The sequence below is a fragment of the Lepidochelys kempii genome, chromosome 1 (genome assembly GCF_965140285.1).
Source record: "Lepidochelys kempii isolate rLepKem1 chromosome 1, rLepKem1.hap1, whole genome shotgun sequence".
NCBI lineage: Eukaryota > Metazoa > Chordata > Testudines > Cheloniidae > Lepidochelys > Lepidochelys kempii.
The window spans coordinates 162,355,884-162,367,372 of NC_136380.1; the positions used below are offsets into that span (position 1 = coordinate 162,355,884).

At 50.0% G+C, this 11,489-nt stretch overlaps 1 protein-coding gene across 4 annotated transcripts in view; it reads right to left on the minus strand.

The window, feature by feature from the left end:
- The window catches only part of DYRK1A (dual specificity tyrosine phosphorylation regulated kinase 1A), a 133,413-nt gene that overhangs the window by 39,298 nt on the left and 82,626 nt on the right, over positions 1-11,489 (minus strand). The window lies entirely within an intron of this gene.

Here is an 11,489-nt window from a genome sequence, read left to right on the forward strand (position 1 = left end):
GTACTGAAATATCTAAAATGCAATTTAAGGTCCGTTTAGAGGCCTATCCCATACATTAAAATACCTAAATAATGAAAGGACTGCCCATATCATATCCGTGCAGTCTACCCCATCCCCGACATCAGAAAAGAGACAGAAGATGGTTTTGAAGTGTGCCCACAATGTTAACAAACTTGGACTCTGGCAGACCAAAGTGGGAAGCAAGTTCCAAAACAAAGGCCCTCTGAGCAGGATTCCTCTCATTTATACTGAGACAGCTTCAGCTTGAGTACCTCTGATCTCAATTGTGGCTGAATACTCACAGAGAGAAGAGTACTGTAACCCTTAACTCCCATTCACAGACACCCTCACCTATGATTCGTAATTAAAAATACCAATAAAATATGTCAGTGATTATTTTCAAAGATGGGAATTTTTGTTATGATCTCCAAGGAGGCCAGCTACAATCCCCAGGCCTCTGCTCCCAAGATGTTGTCCAGGCGCCTTGACAAAAGTAACTCTTTCCTTTAAGCATTCCAGGGAAGAGGATAACTTGTATACAGATTCAGCAGCTCATTTCCCTGGGGCCTCAGCCACTCTGCTTTTCTACAGACAGCCTAGTTCACCAATCTGCATTTCTGGATCCATATTCCCTGACTACAAGCTGGACTCTAGCCCTAACTCTCTGATCCCTGTTGCACAGCTCCACCAGGAAGCATGCACTACAACCCAAATTTATTACCTTTTAGGCAGGAAAAACTGAAGTGCAAGAGGCAACTGCAGGGCAGGGAGAAAGAGACATATAAAGGCTGGATGTTTTGTTGCATCAAAATGAAAAATTCTGTGGCCAAAATGCAGAGTTCTAGAACACCTTGAAAAATGCCAATTTTCCCAGGCATCATGGAGTCCACAGAGCCCTAACTGGGTTCACTCCTTTTAAGAGCTACTGTTTCAGGTACTCTGCAGAGGTCCTTTCATTGGTTTCTACTCTGCTCAAGATTTTATCTTAAAAACACTTTTTAGTTTCTGTCTTCCAGGGTTGAACAGAATTTTATTTAAAAAATAAAGCTTACAATTTAAATATTTAAATAAATAAAAAATAAATGGGTGGGTCTCTCTCTCTACCATCCTCACAGATGTAAAGGCAACCAGAAAGGATGTTTTCATTGAAAAGTAACAGGGAACAGACTGCCATCAGCTCAAACAGAGGCCCAATCAGGGCCAAAAGTACTAAGTTAAGGTCCCATGGTGGGACTGGGTTTTTTTTTAAACAGCTGGAAACACCTTAGCCAGGCTCTTCAAAATCTGATTACAATTGGATAAGAAAAGACACTGTGACCTTCTATAGGCGGATGGTGTGCATAAAAAACTACCAGATGGACTGTTTCTCAGCTCAGTGAAAGGTTACTCTGCTTCAAGCCCAGAAAGTAGTCTAAAATCTCCAGCACCAAAGTTTCTTGTGGAATCAGGGACTTCTGATGACACCCACAAGAAAACCTTGTCCATTTCACCAGGTGAGCACCTCAAAGAGACTTTCTACTGTTCACTAAAATATTCTGAACAGGTAAAGAGCACAAATGCTCTACTTCCAACATCCATCCAGCAGCCTAACTGTGAGATCAAGGGAATTCAGATCTGGGTACAGAATCTTCTCTTCATCCTGCAACAGCAGATCCAGAAGCAGATGCAAGGTCCTTGGTTGGCAGATTGACAGGTTCAGGCTGCTTGGGAACCAAAACTGCCTCAACCACAAGAGAGCCATCCATATAGTTTGGCCAAGTACCTTCTTCTCTTGCAGAGCACTCTGGAAATCAATGGAACTGGCAATTAAGTACACACCAAACCATTAGATTAAAAAGGCATCAGACAAGGATCCTGGGCTTATGTCCCCTGTTGAGCTAAAAACCTGACACACTAAGATTTGCAGCACACCTACATGGTTAAACAAAACCAGGTTCCAGTGGATCTAGAGGTAAAATAACTTCCAGAGAAGACCAGTAACAGAATACTTCATTAGTAGTCTCCACCCACTTAAACCAAGCAGTATCTCACTCAAGCTTCATTATAGATGACAGCTGCAGTAATCACACAGACATACAGATTTCTCAGATGGCCAAGTTTCATTACATTTAGGGCATTATTTGTTAAATAACTAAAATACAACATGGAAGCCAAAAGAAAACTAATCGACTGAGCAGCAGTGTTGCTGTATGTACGCTTATTGTGAAGCGCCATTTAATAGGTGGGCAACTACATTCTGTATCAACTTCTGGACTGTTTCAGGTTGGAGGCAGCCCAAATTAACCAGGCTATTCACCAGCTGGAACAATTCCACATAAAAATGTGCAAGGTTTGTGTGCTTGGTTCCACAGATCAATTCCACCATGCAAACCTTTTCCATGAGAGGCCAGCACATCAATGTCAAACACTCAGAATTTTAACAACTGGAATACAAGGCCTGTTGAAAAATCTGGAAACCAACTGTTCCTAACTTTACCAATTCCTGCTGTCACTGGGATGGAGACACAGAGAAACTGAGAGAAAGTCAGGCTTCTGCTGATGAATACAAGGTCAGCCATCAACAAAAACAACCACCATTCAAAATCTGATCCTTAAAACCTGATCTTGCCTGCACCACAGACCTGGTTCAATGCCACTTCCAACCCTACTCTAGCACATCTAATCCTTATGTAGTCATTACAATATACTGAAAGCCAAGAAAGATCCAATGAGTTAGAAAGAATAAATAAGTAGGCAGAATAGCCATCCTAATCCCACTAACCTCAGATGCAGGGGACACTGCACTACAGAAACAGTAATATTTGAGTGCACCCATCTAATCTGTGAGGGAAAAAAAAAAGCTAGGCCTCTTGGTGGTCTAGACTCTTCAGATGAAAATCCTGGAAACTTCCTGGAAAAACATAATAGATCCGCTGGCCAGGAGGGTTCTGGAACCTCAAGGGTGGTCATACTCAGCAACTTCAACTTCCATATAAGTAAACACCAGTATTAGTGTGTGATCTTTTAGTTTACGGGGGAACCACTGGATGCTTTCACACCATCCCCAACTCTCACACTTAGCCAAATACACTCGGGACCAATTTCCAGTATGGGAGAAATCACATTTACTTTTTTGGGCCAGCAACTGCCACATCCTAACGAAAATCAGGGCCTTTCCTTCATTTTACTAGGGAAGCAATCAAGGCTGGTTCATCCTTGAAAATATTTGATGATTCAATTTTCAACTCATCCTGGGAAAACAAGGCACCCACCTACAAAGTAAAGTTCCCAATAAGTACCATGACTTGACGACCATTACAGTTGACACTTTGGCCCCAAGCCACCATAGACCATCATAGCTCAGATGAACTGCTGTGGAAAAAATGTATAGGCAGAGGATTACAATGAAAGTAGTACAAAACTGGACCTGAATTCATCTGCCAATAGCACAAAAAACTGTTCACAGGACTACACCATCACAGTAAAGAAACTAAAGCATTCTTCTTTTCCACTATCACAGCACCAAAATCATGGCCAATGTAGCTGTTCCACATAGCAAACAAGCTCTGAGTCTTCTCCATTCCTCTGATCATCCTAGCAGCCCTGCTCTGCACCTGTTCAATTTGGCATTCACTTTTCTTGAAGAACGGAGAGCAGAATTGCACATAGTATTCCAGATCAGTTGTCACCAGTGCCTTGTATAATGGTAATAACTAAGGCTAAGGTTTTGTCATGGATATTTTTAATAAAAGTCAGGGACAGGTCATGGACTGCCATGAATTTTTCTTTATTACCTGTGACCTGTCCATGATAAAATGGGAAGGGACTGGGCAGCTGCGGGATGGCTGGGAGCTCTGGGGCCCCACCATATGGGGGGGCTCAGAGCTCCAGGGTTCCCCTGCCCTTTCCCCAGCGATAGGGAGCACTCTGGGAATTCCCCTGCCACCGCTGCAGTGGGGAGCTGCCAGGATCCCCGTGTCCTTCGCAGCAGCCGGGAGCTCTGGGGTACCCACCTGCCTATGGCGGCTGCAAGCTTGGGTGCCTGCTGCCTCAGGCGGTGGGGTACCTTACAGCTCCCTGCCACTGCAGGAGGCAGCAGGACCCTGCAGTTCCCAGCCGCCAGGGCTGAAGTCACGAATTCCGTGACTTCTGCGACCTTCATGACAAAACTGTAGCCTTACTACGAAGTAATAGCCTTAGTAATAACACTTCCCTAATTCTACTGGAAATACCACATCTGATGCATCCTAGGACTGTCTTAGCCTTTTTCACGGCCGCATCACATAGGCAGCTTATAGTCATCCCATGATTGACCAATGCACCCAGGTCTCTCGTTGTCCTCTGTCGCTTCCAACTGATCTGTCCCCAGCTTATAGCAAAAATTCTTGTTGTAAGCCCGTAAGTGCTTGACCTTGCACTCTGCATTATTAAATTTCATCCAATTTCTATTACATCAGTTTTCAAGGTCAAAATTTTTTTGTATGATATTCCAGTCCTCCTCCATACTGACAATACCTCCCAACTTTATGTCATCTGCAAACTTTATTAGCGCACACCCACTTTTTGTGCCACGGTCATGAAAGAAAATGTTAAATAAGATTGGGTCCCATGACCGATCCTTGAGAAATTGCGCTAGTAAGCTCTCTCCAGCCTGACAATTCTCCTTTCAGTATACCTATTGCAGTCTCTCCTTTAACCAGTGCCTTACCAATCTTTCGATTCTCGTATTAATCCCAACTAATAATTTCCCACGTGGAACTGTATCAAATGCTTTACTGAAATCCACGTAGATTAGATCTACTTGACCAAACTACATTACCCATTCCCAGAGTTTGGCTCCATTGCACTGGTGAATCTCAAGAAACTCTGGAAAAGATCAGAGCTACCATATGTGAAATAATTCAATAATTGTGCCGGCTGGGAAAAGCACCTAATAGAAACGATCAATGCCTTTCACTCGTAAAAGAAACCATCGCAGCCTTGTTTCAGAGAATCTCCCTGAAAAACTAACTTCACCTGATCGTCAGAAATTGAATACTTGATCCAGAAGACCATTCCAACTATGACCTTTTCTTCAACCTCAGACTCTCAGGCAAAAATCTGTGAGGAAGTGGCATGTGCTAACATCCTGGATGCCTCTCAGCTGGGCTTCAGACAAGGACACAGTATATGTGAAAGACCACTGAAAGACCCTGTCTTCATGATTATGGCTATATCTCCACAATTTGCATTATTAGATAGACAAGGCATAGGCAGCACAGCACTTCAATAACTCAAGTCATTTCTTTTCAGGACCAATAGTTGTAGCTGTAATTGCTCATCTAAACCATCATTTATCTTTTTCTGCAAAAGGTAAACGAGATCAATTAAATACAGTGAGAGCATAAGCTCCTCTTCCAATGACATGAGGCTTGCCAGCAAATCTCAGTTATATTGAAGGAACACCAGCTCAAACACCTCTGCTGATATTAACTGAAATAATATGTCACTGGTTCAGAGACACTATCTCAGCTACATCCCAAACCTTTCAAGGCTTATAAATCAAAACACAGCATCAGCCCACTGAAAGCCACTGCTGCTGCTTTTTCTAGAAACTACATGGGACACTTTTCTTTCTTTGAAAATATGCATCCAGTTTGACAAAGTTGGGTAAAGCATCTGTTATTTTTCTGCCTCATCACTGAGCCTGGATGATCTGGTACGGTCAGTGATTTTATTTTATTTTTTTTAAATTAAAGAAATGGGGAAAAAGGCCTGTTTTTCATCTCCATCCTACTAGCAAACTTTGCTCTTTCCTCCCATAAGATAACTTGATCATGGTAATCTGAGTATGTTACCTCCAGAGAGGATTATTGTAATTTGCTATATCTAAACTGATGTAAAAATAATGGACAGGCTCCAGCTGATACATAGAGGCGGCCCACCTCTTTAACAAGTTAAGACACTCTGAGTGCATCATTCCCTTTGCTCTGGTCCCTCAACTCTCTTCCAGTCTTCCACTGTCAGATCAAGGCCTTGGTCCTGATCTTTAAGGCCATTAATAGATCAGATCCTAGCTACTTAGAAGAATGCAAGAGCATCTACAAACTGCCATCCAAGATGCATTCCTCAGGGACAACAGAGATTATAACGTTCAGAACAAACCATGCAACTCAAAAGACAAGGCACCTTCAGTCTAGGGCAGGGTTGGGCAAACTATGGCCCATGGGCCGGATCAGGCCCCTCAGGGCTTTGGATCTGGCCCGTGGGATTGCCCCCCATGGGGGGAGGTGGGGAAAGAGCTCCATGCACTGCCCTTGCCTCCAGGCACCGCCCCCCGCAACTCCCATTGGCCGGAAACGGGGAACCTGGAGGCATGGCAAGGGCAGCGCGTGGAGCTGTGTGCACTCCACCCTCCCCCCAGGGGGATGTGGTGCTGGCCGCTTCCCAGAGAGACGCTGCATGGGGCCAGGGCAAGCATGCAGGGAGCCTGCCCTGGCCCCGGTGTGCACCGCTGCCACCCCAGAGCCACTTTAGATAAGCGGTGCTGAACCCCTCCTGCACCCCACCCCCTTTCCTGAGCCCCCTCATACATCCTGGACCCCTCCTTTGCCCCAATCCCTTGCCCTGAGCCCGTTCCTGCACACCGCACCCCCCCACACACACACCCCAACCCCCTCCCCCAGCATGCAATTTCCCACCCAAATGTGGCCCTTGGCCCAAAAAGTTTGTCCACCCCTGGTCTAGGGGATCCAGATGTGGAATGAACTTTCAGAAAAGATTATAATGATCCAGAGCTTGACCACTTTTAGGTCACCATGCATCATAACCCTCCTGATTAATTCTTGTTTTGATGGAAAAGCTTAAATTTATAACTATATCATCCTACAAATACAAGAAAAAAGAAAAGAATGAAGGAAAAGAAAGAACATTAGACTCCAACAAGACCATCAGATACCTCCGAATGCCAATCCAAGTAACCTGGGAAGTCCTCAGATTTTACAATGCACCAGTATAAAAACCCTAAAACTGATTTCACTAATTTGTTCTGGTCTGTCTTGAGATGCGTGAGGGGCTATGGCCTCAAAACAACTGAATGATGGTAGAAGTTCTCCACACTCAATGTTTTAAACTTGCACTTAATTTAATGGCTGAGTGGCTCCAAACCTATTCTGAGGATGAACTAAATTTTTTTCTCTTTGTGATAGACCCAGGCCAGTTGGGTACAGTAGAGTAGTCCTGTTGGTGTCCAGGAAGTGGGCAAGTAAAGCCCGCCCACTGCTAAAGGACCTCCCACCAGCCTAAGGGGAGGATCCACAGGTCCAGGAAACCAAATAATTCCGTGTGACACCTAATGAGATAACAGGATCGGGAGTGAGGTCACAGAGCTGAACAAAGGGAACCTGACGGGGACACCAAGCAGAAAACCCCGGACAGTGCCCACTGCTCCTCGAAGGTGTCAAGGGAGCCAGCGGATGCCGCCCAGATACGTGAATGGACTGAGAAGCGAAAATCGGCCCCACAGGCGAAGGAATCCCCCATTGGCCAACCTCCTCTCCCTGGTTTTGTTGATGGTCATTTTGGCCAGGGCTAGGAGAATGTTGACAAGGAGGTCCTGCGACTTTGTGAGGCCACGGATGGGGAGTGCGTAGATGAACAGGTGAGGGGAAAAGTGCAACCAAAAATATAACATGATGTCCAAGAGGAGTGGGAATAGGGGCTGCAACCTGGCACACTCCAGGTAAACGTGTGCCAGGGTCTCCCTCATGCCACAAAAGGGGCAGGTGTGTGGGAGGGGAATGAACTGAGCCAAGTACACACCCGTGCTCAAGACTCTGTGAAGGAGCTGCCAGCTGATGTCCCCAGCAGGCCTTGGGACCAGGGTGGAATATAGGATGGCCCACCGGGGCTCCTCACCCTCCAGAGATGGCAGAAGGTCCCGCGACTTCGTGTCGGGACGGGATGCAAGGGTGAGGAAGTGAAGGGTGTGGAGCACAAGCGTGTACAGATGTTTTCTCGGCGCAGTCCAGAACCGAGGCAGTTGCAACTTGTGCAGCCAGCTCACGGTAAAGGGACGGGGATGGCAGGGAACGTCCACAGGGCAGGGGCTTGATGAAAAGGTCCAAAGGGCCTGGGGTGGAGGGTGGGTGGGGCATGCCCTCTCGCACGACCCAGTCGAGGAAAACCCGAGCTGTGGACGGTAAAGCGGCCCTTGCCTCCTGAAGTACGCACCGGGGAGTATGAGGCCTGGAGAGCCCCATGCGCCATCAGGGGATCCAGCCAGTCTCCCCGGTCGTAGTTCAGGAGGTCTCCGACTCTGGTGACTTCCTCCAGGACCAACCGCTGGCGCACTGAGGGGGACTCCGCCACCTGCACATGGAGCTGGGGGTTGTGTAGCTGGAGCTCCACAAGGAGATCCGCCCCCTCAGTGGCTGCCACAGACCTGGTCGCCGAGAGCAGTTTCCAGGTCCGGAGGAGGTCTCGTGGAAGATCTCTCGGATGGAGATAAAGGAGCTGCCAGTCGTATCTGAGCTCTCGGAAGCGGTGCAGGAAGGTGTGCGCCAGTACGCTCCACGCCAGACTACCTGCACTATAAAGGAGCCTCTGCAGGGCCTGGAGGCGGAAGTCGTGGACCTGAGTGTGCGGGCACTTCAGGCCCTGTCCTCCCTCCTCCAGGGGCAGGTGGAGGACTCCTGCAGAGACCCAGTACAGTCCTGGCCAGAAGAACTCCAGAACTGATTTCGGAGGTTAGCCAGGAAATCCGGGGCCGGGACCAGTGTGTTGAGCCGCTGCCAGAGCATGAACAGGCCTAGCTGATTGAGCACCAGTGTCCTCCCTCGGAGGGAGAGGCACCGGAGAAGTCCTGTCCATCTCCGGAGCCGCTCTACCACCCTGCCCTCTAAACCTTGCCAGTTCTCTGGCAGAGACGGATCCGTGGCAGAAAGGTAAACGCCGAGACAGAGCAGTGGACCCATGCTCCACCGGATGGCCTGAAGTGCGGGAAGGAGGAAGCTCACCTGCCACCCATTCCCGACCACCAGGCCAGAGCTCTTGACCCAGCTGACCCGGGCAGAGGAGGCCGCCAAGTAGATAACCTGGCAAGCCTCCACCCACACCAAGACACCCGGGCACAAGGAGCACATCGGCAGCGTATGCCGACAGGACCAGCCGCAACTCCGGCTCCAGCAGCACCAACCCCGTCAACCTCCAGCAGAGGAGACAGAGGAAGGGCTCGATCACTGGAGCATACAGCTGGCCTGAGAGAGGGCACCACTGCCGTACTCCCCGCCCGAAGCTGACCTGCTCGGTCAGGGTCCAGTTGAGCCTGACCAGACACTCCGCGGAGGTGCACAACACCCGGAGAAAACCCACAAACTGGGGTCTGAAGCCAAATGCTCGCAGAGTGCTCAGGAGATACCCGTGGTGCAGCCTATCGAACACCTTCTCCTGATCCAGGGACAGAAGGGCGAACGACAGATTATTCCTACACCCAAGCTCCAAGATATCCCGGACCAAATACAGATTGTCAAAGATGGTACGGCCCGGGATGGTGTCCATCTGGTCGGGGTGGACCACGTCTGCCAGAACGGACCGTAGCTGCAGCAAGATGGTTGTCGCTACAACTTTGTAGTCCGTGCTGAGAAGCGAGACGGGACGCCAATTCCAAAGGTCGCAGGGGCCCCCCTTCTTTGGGAGCAAGGCAAGCATGGCTCGCCTGCACGACAGGGGGAGGACCCTGCTCTCCAAGGACTCAGCCCAGATGGTGACTAGGTCTGGGACGAGGATGTCCCAGAACACATGGTAGAACTCCACAGTCAGCCAGCCCATGCCCAGGGATTTATTAGTGGGCATGCAGCGGAGGGCTTCCGAGAACGCAGCCAGAGTGAGAGGCAGCTCTAGCTGCTGTCGGGCGCCCGCACTGACTGTCGGGAGTCCATCCCAGAGCACTCTGCAAGCATTAGGATCGGTCGGATCCTGGGAGAAAAGGCCCACATAGAAGGCCCTGGCCCTACCGCACATCTCTGCTGGATCCGTGAGGGGGGTGCCGTCCTCTGCCAGGAGGCAGGTGATGTGCTTCTTGGCCCCCCTCCTTTTCTCCAGGGCGTAGAAGAAGCGGGAGCCGTGATCCATCTCCCGAAGGAGATGGATGCAGGATCAAACAAAGGCGCCCCGGGCCCAATAGTCCTCAAGGGCCCGGAGCTCCTCCCACTTCTCCCGGCACACTCCGCAGAGGGGTGGATTCTTGGGGCTAGCAGCCAGATGCCTTTCCAGCTCTAAGACCCCCCGTTCCAACTGCTCTATTGTCGCATCCCTCCGTCAGCTAGCGCCCAGGGTGTAGTCGCGGCAGAAGAGCCGGGCGCGCACCTTCCCCACATCCCACCAGTGCCGCGCCAAGGGAAAGACGCACCTCTATCCTAGCCAGGCCAGCCAGAACTCCCGGAAGGACGACACAAAGCCCACATCCTCCAACAAGCTGTTATTAAAATGCCAATAGGCCAGCCTCGGCCTCTCCACACAGAGAGGCAGTCACAGTCGCCAGGTGGTGATCCGAGAACAGGGCCGGCCGGATGTTGGAGGAGTGGGCCCGTGAAAGGTGACGGCGTGATAGGTATATGAAATCCAACCAGGAGTGGAGCAACCAATGGGCCTCCACACGGTCAAAGGTGAACGTTGAGACATTGTCCGGGTGGTAGTCTTGCCAGACGTCCATCAGAGAGCGATGGCTGACAATCTCCCGGAGGACATCCGTGGTGGCCAGGCAATGCTCAGGCAATGCTCAATGAAACAGGTCAACCACTCCTCTCCACTAGGCTCTAGGCAGGGGAGGAGGGCGCCAGAAGCAGGGGGCTAAATAGAGGCGGCCTACGAAGGCAAAGACTGGGTGGGGTGGAGGTGTGTCAGTCACCAACTCAGGAAGAAATTCCAGCTCCCCTAGCTGCACTAGGGGAGGGAGAGTTATAATAGCATGGGAGGGCGGTATGCAGTGAACTGAAACAGGGGAGGGGCACAAGCGCATGGGAGGAGGCATGGGTGCACAGAGCAAGGGGCCAGTCAGGGTAGGGGGCCGCGGGGGTGGGGGGGGGGTGAACAACCAGGCTGAAGGTAGGGCAGGGAAACCAAGGGGCTAGCTTCAGATGCTGGGGCAGGGCAAACAAACAAGCAAAAACTGCAGAGGGAAAAAGCTGGGGCAGGCAAACTGAAGCTGCTGAGGGGCTAGGACAGAAATGGAGGGCAAAGAGCTGCAAGGGGGTGGGGGGGAGAGAAGGAGACTGCTGCAGGGAAGGGGGGGAGGGTCAGTCCCGAGGGAGGGGGGCTATGTGCACCCACGTGCGCTTGCAAAAAAAAAGGCAATGTCAACGTTTGCTGGCTGCTGCTTCAGACCCAAATGGCACCAAAAGGGTGTGGCAAGCCAGGCAAGCAGTTGAGTCCCAGAGGCAGGAGCTGAGGCAGATGATAAGCAGCCAGTGGGGGTGGTGTAGGGGAGGGGAGAGGCTCCACACCACACCCCTTATATCCCCACAAACACAGTC